Consider the following 11,347-nt stretch of genomic DNA (forward strand, 5'->3'; position numbering starts at 1 on the left):
TCTGTACAACCCCTGCCTGACCAGTGCTTGCTTCATCTCTACCATACACACACGACTGACCTTCCTACTATTGATACTTGCCCCAGATCCCAGGTAGTGATTATTCTTATCCTATCTTATCTTCTTTGGCGTGCCCCTCTACTGGTTTCCCTGTTAACTAATGATGAACTCACCTGACGTCAATTCCCCTATAACTGGTAATCGCCCTCCCTCTGGCCAGAACTTAGTTCCATGACCACATCTAAGTACAAGGGAGACTAGGAAGTGAAGTTTTTATTTTAGGTGGTCATGTACTCAGCTCAAAATTCTATTATGGTAATAGAAGAGGCAAACAGATATTGGGGGAAAACGACTGGCCTCTGCCATTCTGCTATTCTGGCCACGCAAACATCTATGTGTGCTCTTCTTCCCATACATAGAACATACCCATCACCAAGGGAAAGTTCCAAGTACAGTTCCATGACTACGGAAGGGGAGCAAAATTTGCCACCCCAAAATAAGATTATCTTGAGCTGGTTAAGTTCAAGAAGCAAAAGACAAGAGAAGCTCTGAAAACCAAGTAGAAGTCACCCTTTTGTAAGGGACATATACATTTATAAGGGGAAACTCCGTTTGTAGGGGTGTCTCCCTCTCTGTACCAGGGAGAGGAGAATGACTCTAAATATCTGGAAATCTTCATCAAGGGAGAAGGCGATGACGTAAATCTGTATACCAACCATACCCTTGTTTACTGTGCTTTGCCTGGTAACCTCCCCAAACTGACTGCCCCTGCTTCCCGCCCACCCCACTTTCCCCAGCCCCATCTTCCTTCGTCTTTAGCTGAAGGTGGTATTTAAGTGATGGTTCAGGTCATTTTGGGAGAGTTACTCAGTTTTCCTAGGTATCTCCCATGCATAAAGAGAAGTACACATGTTATTAAACTTCTGTTTTTCTCCTGTTAACCTGTCTTTTATTACAGGTGTGTCTCAGCCAAGAATCCAGAAGGTTAGAGGGAAAATGATTTTTCCGCCCCTACACTGACTCTAATAATCATGGGAATTCGCCAGGCTTTTGGTCTCTTTGGCTTTCAGATTCCTGTAACACTTAATAATAGGCTTCTTTGTATTTGCTGTTCGTCAGTTACATATAGAAGTAACACGCTGCCGGACAGCAGGAGTCTATCTTGACTATGAACTTCTCTGGAGGAAAGAGGCAAGAAGCAGCAGGGCCCAGGGATAGACAGGCTCACAGACCCCAGGAACCAGACCAAGATGTGCAAGTACCCAAAACTTGGTCCTATGACCTGTCATGGAGCCCTGGAGCTGGGGCTTCCCGTGGGGGTCAAAGCCTTCCTGCCCCTGGGCACCCTCCTACAGCTGCCCCAGTCCCACAGCTTCTCAGCTGAAGATGTGCAGCAAGTGGTGAACACCATGGGGAAGCAGTGGTTCACACTGCAGCCAGGGGACCCCGGCATTGGCTCTCATCCAAGCCAATCTTGGTCACTTCCTGCAAGTACCTGAGATGGATCTGATGCCCTTGGCAACCCGACAGGCCCTGCCCCTGATGCTTATTTATGGCACATTCTGGCAGCACTGGCCATCCATCCCGTTCAAAGGCACGTCCTGCTGGGGAAGGAGGCACATCCACCTGGCCTCAGGACTGCCTGGGGACTGTGCACAGTGTCATCAGTGGCATGTGGCCAAATTGTGAAGTGGCCTTGTTCATCAATGGGCCCCTGGCCCTGGCAGATGAAATACCCTTCTTCCTCTCCGTCAGTGGGGTGATCCTGATTCCAGGGAATGCTGATGGCTTCCTGCTTCCCAAGTATTTCGAGAAGGCCGTGCAACTACGCCCCACCCAAAAGTCCCTCTCCTTGGCCGGTAATGAGTAGACAGAATGTCAGAGTGGCCCCAAGCACCGCTCCAGAGGGTAAAGGATGATCCAACAATAAAATATTCATTAAATAAGAAATGTAAATAGACAATCAAAAAAAGAAACTCAGGATTGAAAAAAAAGAAGTAACCACAGCCCAAGATCTCTTCCAGGCAAATTCTCTTACTGTTTCACTGTTCTCTGTGCTGACTCATCTTCCTCTCATTCAACTTGATGACTGCTTCCTTAAGCTCTTCTTCTTCTTTTTTTTTTTTTACATCTTTTTTGGAGTATAATAGCTTTACAATGGTGTGCTAGTTTCTGCTTTATAACAAAGTGAATCAGTTATAAATATACATATATCCCCATATCTCTTCCTTCTTGCATCTCCCTCCAATCCTTCCTATCCCACCCCTCTAGGTGGACACAAAGCACCAAGCTGATCTTCCTGTGCTAAGCGGCTGCTTCCCACTAGCTATCTATTTTACATTTGGTAGTGTATATATGTCCATGCCACTCTCTCACTTTGTCACACCTTACCCTTCCCCCTCCCCATATCCTCAGGTCCATTCTCTAGTAGGCCTGTGTCTTTATTCCCATCTTACCCCTAGGTTCTCCGAGACATTTTTTTCCCTAAAATTCCATATATGTGTGTTAGCATATGGTATTTGTCTTTCTCTTTCTGACATACTTCACTCTTTATGACAGACTCTAGGTTCATCCACCTCATTACAAATAGCTCAATTTCGTTTCTTTTTATGCCTGAGTAATATTCCATTGTATATATGTGCCACATCTTCTTTATCCGATGATGGACACTTAGGTTGTTCCCATCTCCTGGGTATTGTAAATAGAGCTGCAATGAACATTTTGGTACATGACTCTTTTTGAATTATGGTTTTCTCAGGGTATATGCCCAGTAGTGGGATTGCTGGGTCACGTGGTAGTTCTATTTGCAGTTTTTTAAGGAACCTCCATACTGTTCTCCATAGTGGCTGTACCAATTCACATTCCCACCAGCAGTGCAAGAGGGTTCCCTTTTCTCCACACCCTCTCCAGCATTTATTGTTTGTAGATTTTTTGATGATGGCCATTCTGACTGGTGGGAGATGATATCTCATTGTAGTTTTGATTTGCATTTCCCTAATGATTAATGATGTTGAGCATTCTTTCATGTGTTTGTTGGCAGTCTGTATATCTTCTTTGGAGAAATGTCTATTTAGGTCTTCTGCCCATTTTTGGATTGGGTTGTTTGTTTTTTTGTTATTGAGCTGCATGAGCTGCTTGTAAATTTTGGAGATTGCTCCTTTGTCAGTTGCTTCATTTACAAATACTTTCTCCCATTCTGAGGGTTGTCTTTTGGTCTTGTTTATGGTTTCCTTTGCTGTGCAAAAGCTTTGAAGTTTCATTAGGTCCCATTTGTTTATTTTTGTTTTTATTTCCTTTTCTCTAGGAGGTGGGTCATAAAGGATCTTGCTGTGATTTATGTCACAGAGTGTTCTGCCTATGTTTTCCTCTAAGAGTTTGATAGTTTATGGCCTTACAATTAGGTCTTTAATCCATTTTGAGCTTATTTTTGTGTATGGTGTTAGGGAGTGATCTAATCTCATACTTTTACGTGTACCTGTCCAGTTTTCCCAGCACCACTTAGTGAAGAGGCTGTCCTTTCTCCACTGTACATTCCTGCCTCCTTTATCAAAGATAAGGTGACCATATGTGCGTGGGTTTATCTCTGGGCTTTCTATCCCGTTTCATTGATCTATATTTCTGTTTTTGTGCCAGTACCATACTGTCTTCATTACTGTAGCTTTGTAGTATAGCCTGAAGTCAGGGAGCCTGATTCCTCCAGTTCCATTTTTCGTTCTCAAGATTGCTTTGGCTATTTGGAGTCTTTTGTGTTTCCATACAAATTGTGAAATTTTTTGTTCTAGTTCTGTGAAAAATGCCAGTGGTAGTTTGATAAGGATTGCATTGAATTGGTAGATTGCTTTAGGTAGTAGAGTCATTTTCACAATGTTGATTCTTCCAATCCAAGAACATGGTATATCTCTCCATCTATTTGTATCATCTTTAATTTCTTTCATCAGTGTCTTATAATTTTCTGCATACAGGTCTTTTGTCTCCTTAGGTAGGTTTATTCCTAAATATTTTATTCTTTTTGTTACAATGGTAAATGGGAGTGTTTTCTTGATTTCACTTTCAGATTTTTCATCATTAATGTATAGGATTGCCAGAGATTTCTGTGCATTAATTTTGTATCCTGCTACTTTACCAAATTCATTGATTACCTCTAGTAGTTATCTGGTAGCATCTTTAGGATTCTCTATGTATAGTATCATGTCATCTGCAAACAGCGACATCTTTACTTCTTCTTTTCTGATGTGGATTCCTTTTATTTCCTTTTCTTCTCTGATTGCTGTGGCTAAAACTTCCAAAACTATGTTGAATAAGAGTGGTGAGAGTGGGCAACCTTGTCTTGTTCCTGATCTTAGTGGAAATGCTTTCAGTTTTTCACCATTGAGGACGATGTTGGCTGTGGGTTTCTCATATATGGCCTTTATTATGTTGAGGAAAGTTCCCTCCATGCCTACTTTCTGCAGGGTTTTTATCATAAATGGGTGTTGAATTTTGTCGAAAGCTTTCTCTGCATCTATTGAGATGATCATATGGTTTTTCTCCTTCAATTTGTTAATATGGTGTATCATGTTGATTGATTTGCGCATATTGAAGAATCCTTGCATTCCTGGAATAAACCCCACTTGATCATGGTGTATGATCCTTTTAATGTGCTATTGGATTCTGTTTGCTAGTATTTTGTTGAGGATTTTTGCATCTATGTTCATCAGTGATATTGGCCTGTAGTTTTCTTTCTTTGTGACATCCTTGTCTGGTTTTGGTATCAGGGTGATGGTGGCCTCGTAGAATGAGTTGGCGAGTGTTCCTCCCTCTGCTATCTTTTGCAAGAGTTTGAGAAGGATAGGTGTTAGCTCTTCTCTAAATGTTTGATAGAATTCGCCTGTGAAGCCATCTGGTCCTGGGCTTTTGTTTGTTGGAAGATTTTTAATCACAGTTTCAATTTCAGTGCTTGTGATTGGTCTGTTCATATTTTCTATTTCTTCCTGATTTAGTCTTGGCAGGTTGTGCATTTCTAAGAATTTGTCCATTTCTTCCAGCTTGTCCATTTTATTGGCATAGAGTTGCTTGTAGTAATCTCTCATGATCTTTTGTATTTCTGCAGTATCAGTTGTTACTTCTCCTTTTTCATTTCTAATTCTATTGATTTGAGTCTTCTCCCTATTTTTCTTGATGAGTCTGGCTAAAGGTTTATCAATTTTGTTTATCTTCATAAAGAACCAGCTTTTAGTTTTATTGATCTTTGCTATTGTTTCCTTCATTTCTTTTTCATTTATTTTTGATCTGATCTTTATGATTTCTTTCCTTTTGCTAACTTTGGGGGTTTTTTGTTCTTCTTTCTCTAATTGCTTTAGGTGCAAGGTTAGGTTGTTTATTCGATATGTTTCCTGTTTCTTAAGGTAGGATTGTACTGCTATAAACTTCCCTCTTAGAACTGCTTTTGCTGCATCCCATAGGTTTTGGATCGTCGTGTCTCCATTGTCATTTGTTTCTTTTCTAGGTATTTTTTGATTTCCTCTTTGATTTCTTCAGTGATCACTTCGTTATTAAGTAGTGTATTGTTTAGCCTCCATGTGTTTGTATTTTTTACAGATCTTTTCCTGTAATTGATATCTAGTCTCATGGCGTTGCGGTCGGAAAAGATACTTGATACAATTTCAATTTTCTTAAATTTACCAAGGCTTGATTTGTGACCCAAGATATGATCTATCCTGGAGAATGTTCCATGAGCACTTGAGAAAAATGTGTATTCTGTAGTTTTTGGATGGAATGTCCTATAAATATCAATGAAGTCCATCTCGTTTAATGTATCATTTAAAGCTTGTGTTTCCTTATTTATTTTCATTTTGGATGATTGTCCATTGGTGAACGTGGGGTGTTAAAGTCCCCTACCATGAATGTGTTACTGTCGATTTCCCCTTTTATGGCTGTTAGTATTTGCCTTATGTATTGAGGTGCTCCTATGTTGGGTGCATAAATAGTTACAATTGTTATTTCTTCTTCTTGGATCAATCCCTTGATCATTATGTAGTGTCCTTCTTTGTCTCTTGTAATAGTCTTTATTTTGAAGTCTATTTTTTCTGATATGAGAATTGCTACCCCAGCTTTTTTTGGTTTCCATTTGCATGGAATATCTTTTTCCATCCCCTCACTTTCGGTCTGTATGTGTCTCTAGGTGTGAAGTGGGTCTCTTGTAGACAGCATATACATGGGTCTTGTTTTTTGTATCCATTTAGCCAGTCTGTGTCTCTTGGTAGGAACATTTAATCCATTTCCATTTAAGGTAATTATCGATATGTATGTTCCTATTCTCATTTTCTTAATTGTTTTGGGTTTGTTATTGTAGGTCTTTTCCTTCTCTTGTGTTTCTTGCCTAGAGACGATCCTTTAGCATTTGTTGTAAAGCTGGTTTGGTGGTGCTGAACTCTCTCAGCTTTTGCTTGTCTGTAAAGGTTTTAATTTCTCCATCAAATCTGAATGAGATCCTTGCTGGGTAGAGTAATCTTGGTTGAGGGTTTTTCTCCTTCATCACTTTAAATATGTCCTGCCAGTCCCTTCTGGCTTGCAGAGTTTCTGCTAAAAGATCAGCTGTTAACCTTATGGGGATTCCCTTGTGTGTTATTTGCTGTTTTTCCCTTGCTGCTTTTAGTATGTTTTCTTTGTATTTAATTTTTGACAGTTTGATTAATATGTGTCTTGGCGTGTTTCTCCTTGTATTTATCCTGTATGGGACTCTCTGTGTTTCCTGGACTTGATTAACTATTTCCCTTCCCATATTAGGGAAGTTTTCAACTATAATCTCTTCAAATATTTTCTCAGTCCCTTTCTTTTTCTCTTCTTCTTCTAGAACCCCTATAATTCGAATGTTGGTGCATTTAATGTTGTCCCAGGGTCTCTGAGACTGTCCTCAGTTCTTTTCATTCTTTTTTCTTTCTTCTGCTCTGCAGTAGTTATTTCCACTATTCTATCTTCCAGGTCACTTATCCGTTCTTCTGCCTCAGTTATTCTGCTATTGATCCCTTCTAGAGTATTTTTAATTTCATTTATTGTGTTGTTCATCGTTGCTTGTTTCATCTTTAGTTCTTCTAGGTCCTTGTTAAATGTTTCTTGCATTTTGTCTATTCTATTTCCACGATTTTGGATCATCTTTACTATCATTATTCTGAATTCTTTTTCAGGTAGACTGCCTATTTCCTCTTCATTTGTTAGGTCTGGTGGGTTTTTATCTTGCTCCTTCATCTGCTGTGTGTTTTTCTGTCTTCTCATTTTGCTTATCTTACTGTGTTTGGGGTCTCCTTTTCGCAGGCTGCAGGTTCGTAGTTCCCGTTGTTTTTGGTGTCTGTCCCCAGTGGCTGAAGTTGGTTCAGTGGGTTGTGTAGGCTTCCTGGTGGAGGGGAGTAGTGCCTGTGTTCTGGTGGATGAGGCTGGATCTTGTCTTTCTGTTGGGCAGGTCCACATCTGGTGGTGTGTTTTGGGGTGTCTGTGGACTTATTATGATTTTAGGCAGCCTCTCTGCTAATGGGTGGGGTTGTGTTCCTGTCTTGCTAGTTGTTTGGCATAGGGTGTCCAGCACTGTAGCTTGCTGGTCGTTGAGTGAAGCTGGGTGTTGGCGTTGAGATGGAGATCTCTGGGAGGTTTTCACCGTTTGATATTACATGGAGCTGGGAGGTCTCTTGTGGACCAGTGTCCTGAAGTTTGCTCTCCCATCTCACAGGCACAGCACTGACGCCTGGCTGCAGCACCAAGAGCCTTTCATCCACACGGGTCAGAATAAAAGGAAGAAAAAGTAGAAAGAAAGAAAGAAAGAGGATAAAAGAAAATAAAATAAAGTAAGGTAAAATAAAATAAAGTTATTAAAATAAAAAAATAATTATTAAGAAAAAATTTTTTTAAATAGTAAAAAACAAAACAAAAAAAATGCAAGGATAGAACCCTAGGACAAATGGTGAAAGCAAAGCTATACAGACAAAATCTCACACAGAAGCATACAGATACACACTCACAAAAAGAGGAAAAGGGGAAAAAATAATAAATCTTGCTCTCAAAGTCCACCTCCTCAATTTGGGATGATTTGTTGTCTCTTCAGGTATTCCACAGATGCAGGGTACATCAAGTTGATTGTGGAGATTTAAACCGCAGCTCCTGAGGCTGTTGGGAGAGATTTCCCTTTCTCTGTTCTCACAGCTCCTGGGGTTCAGCTTTGGATTTGGCCCCGCCTCTGCGTTTAGGTCGCCAGAGGGCGTCTGTTCTTCGCTCAGACAGGACGGGGTTAAAGGAGCAGCTGATTCGGGGGCTCTGGCTCACTCAGGCCGGGGGCGGAGCGAGGGGCTCTGAGGGCGGGGCGAGCCTGCGGCGGCAGAGGTCAGCGTGACGTTGCACCAGCCTGAGGTGCTCTGTGAGTTCTCCCGAGGAAGTTGTCCCTGGATCCCGGGACCCTGGCAGTGGCGGGCTGCACAGGCTCCCCAGAAGGGGGGTGTGGAGAGTGACCTGTGCTCGCACACAGGCTCATTGGTGGCGGTAGCAGCAGCCTTAGCGTCTCATGCCTGTCTCTGGGGCCCACCCTGTTAGCCGCGGCTCGCGCCTGTGTCTGGAGCTCCTTTAAGAAGCGCTCTTAATCCCCTCTCCTCGCGCACCAGGAAACCAAGAGGGAAGAAAAAGTCTCTTGCCTCTTCGGCAGCTCCAGACCTTTCACGGACTCCCTCCCGGCTAGCTGTGGCGCACTAACCCCTTCAGGCTGTGTTCACGCAGCCAACCCCAGTCCTCTCCCTGCCCTGCGACCGAAGCCCGAGCCTCAGCTCGCAGCCCCGCCCGCCCCGGCAGGTAAGCAGACAAGCCTCTCGGGCTGGTGAGTGCTGCTTGGCACCGATCCTCTGTGCGGGAATCTCTCCGCTTTGCCTTCTGCACCCCTGTGGCTGCGCTCTCCTCCGCGGCTCCAAAGCTCCCCGCCCCCCTCTGCCACCCGCAGTCTCTGCCCGCGAAGGGGCTTCTAGTGTGTGGAAAGCTTTCCTCCTTCACAGCTCCCTCCCACTGGTGCAGGTCCCGGTCCCTATTCTTTTGTCTCTGTTTATCCTTTTTTCTTTTGCCCTACCCAGGTACGTGGGGAGTTTCTTACCTTTTGGGAGGTCTGAGGTCTTCTGCCAGCGTTCAGTAGTTGTTCTGTAGGAGTTGTTCCACGTGTAGATGTATTTCTGATGTATCTGTGGGGAGGAAGGTCATCTCCCCGTCTTACTCTTCCGCCATCTTCCCCCTCTCCTCTCCCGTATACTTTAAATCATCTCTATATTACTTATGATACCTAATACAATGTAAATGCTATGTAAATAGTTATAAATACTATGTAAATGCTACATAAATATTTGCCAGCAGGGTAAATTCAAATTTTGGTTTTTGGAACTTTCTGGATTTTTTATTTTCCTGAATATTTTCTATCCTAGGTTGGTTGAATCCACGGATGCAGAGCCTGCAGGTACGGAGAGTAGAGGTATGCTCTTACCTCTGCTCCAGCTCTCATTTACCCGTCAAGAAGGAAGGTCCTTGGGGAGCCGTAGTATTATCTCTTGCCAAGTCTTCCTTTTTGGCCCTTTAAACTGCTTCACTGTGGAGTTGCAGAAAGCAGTTGGCTTTTTCAATTGTGCGGAGCTCTGGAATCAGAGGCCGCAGGCCAAGAATGGCTCTTGACATAGCTATGTTCTCTTCCATTTTTGGTTGCTGTCTGGCTAGCTCTGACTGGGGTCCATCCCTCTGTAGGATGTTGCTAAAAGTAGGAAGAAGCAGCAGACACTGCTAAACTTGTAAATCTTTCTTGTTTACCCCACTGCTATTGCTTCTGCTGCCTGTGAGCTGCTTTCCAGGATCTTGTCGACCTGTGTGAATGCTGTGCCTAGCTAAGATTCTATTTCCTCAGAAGAAAGAGAAAATGGATGCTGGGGGGAGAACTTGCACTTTCTGCCACAAATGCCTATTGATTCAGACAGATTCTTAATTTCACTCCAGAAAGTGAGTCAGCAACTTGTAGAAGGCACGGGGGCAGTGAATAGAAAACTGGCACCCTCAGACTGCCATATCATACAGTAGCAAAGGACTCACTTTCAAAAAGGAGATAGCCAGCTCCTCCCACAAGAAAAAAAAATGCAGCTTTTGCTAGTTTTGATATGATTGGTATAAACTTTTGCTAGTTTTGATATGATTGGTATAAATGCTCAAAGAATGTCTCATAACTAGCGGTGAAGCTGACTTTCTGGGCCCTGTCAAAACTTGATTTTGAAAGTCGAGTAAAACAGCTACACAGTGACTTTAATAACTGTAAACATGAGAAAACTCATGCACTATTACAACCTTTTTAATATGCTTGTCAGACTGCTGACATTACTTCCCAAATTCTTTTATTCTCTTTCAGATATAGTTAATGCGAATTTGGAGCTTGTAATATATTCCAAATACCTGATCATGTTTCCTCCCTTCTTATATTATAAAATAAACCTTTAAAGAGAATGAAAAATTAATGATTGTCACCAAGAGATTTTTCTTTCTTTTCTCAGCATGTTCATTTTATTATATGTTATTTTCCTGATGTTCATTTCGTGTGATAAATCTACCCCATATTCCTTTATCTCTAGCACTAAAGATACCTTCATTAATTTGCACTGTCTAAATACAAATTGAATACCAATTTTATTTGAGAATGGAGACAATGACCATTCTCAATGGAAGTTTTGGAACAAAGTCAACAGATTTTAAGAAATTTGTATTATAGTTATTTATACTGGTATGTAATATAAGGGTGTATTTGGTCTATTTTGTTCACTGCTCTATACCTGGTACCTAGCACAGTATTTGGTGGACACTCAATAAATATTTATTTGGTTAATGAATTAATGTATTTTTCTTTTTAATAATCATAAGATATACTGGAAAATATTTAACCAAAGTAGTTGCAAGAGAGTTGAATCTTTTCTAGTCTAACAAGGAGAAGGCATGGTGGGATTATATAATTCAGATTATTAAAATTCATGAAAGCAATCACACTGGGTAAAAAGACATTTAACCTCAGTTTAATGTCTCTGAATATTCAACCAAGAGAGAGGAGTAAGGGCACAAACTGTGGGAACACAGTTATGTGATACAGTGTCTCAGATATGTATCTCTGGTGGGAGATAATGGCTGAGAAGACACCGGTCCAAATGATTGGCAACATTAATATGGAAATATACATATTCACCCGTTCTTCATATAGTCTCCTGGTCTCACAACAAATTTGAGAAGTGGTTTCTATTACTGTTCTATTACAAATGTGGAAAATGAGCTTCACAGAGGTGAATAACTTGTCCAAAGTCCCACAGGTGATGATTGGTAGAGCCAAGGT

The 11,347-nt window shown here is 41.6% G+C and overlaps 1 pseudogene; it reads left to right on the forward strand.

Annotated features, from left to right (window-relative positions):
• Nucleotides 1-1,168: 1,168 nt before the first annotated feature.
• On the forward strand, nt 1,169-1,930 carry LOC113614521 (tRNA 2'-phosphotransferase 1 pseudogene; annotated as a pseudogene).
• Nucleotides 1,931-11,347: the final 9,417 nt, after the last annotated feature.

Source organism: Aethalodelphis obliquidens, unplaced genomic scaffold (genome assembly GCF_003676395.1).
Source record: "Aethalodelphis obliquidens isolate GAN/ISIS:26980383/991018 unplaced genomic scaffold, ASM367639v1 scaffold98, whole genome shotgun sequence".
NCBI classification, from domain to species: Eukaryota; Metazoa; Chordata; class Mammalia; order Artiodactyla; family Delphinidae; genus Aethalodelphis; species Aethalodelphis obliquidens.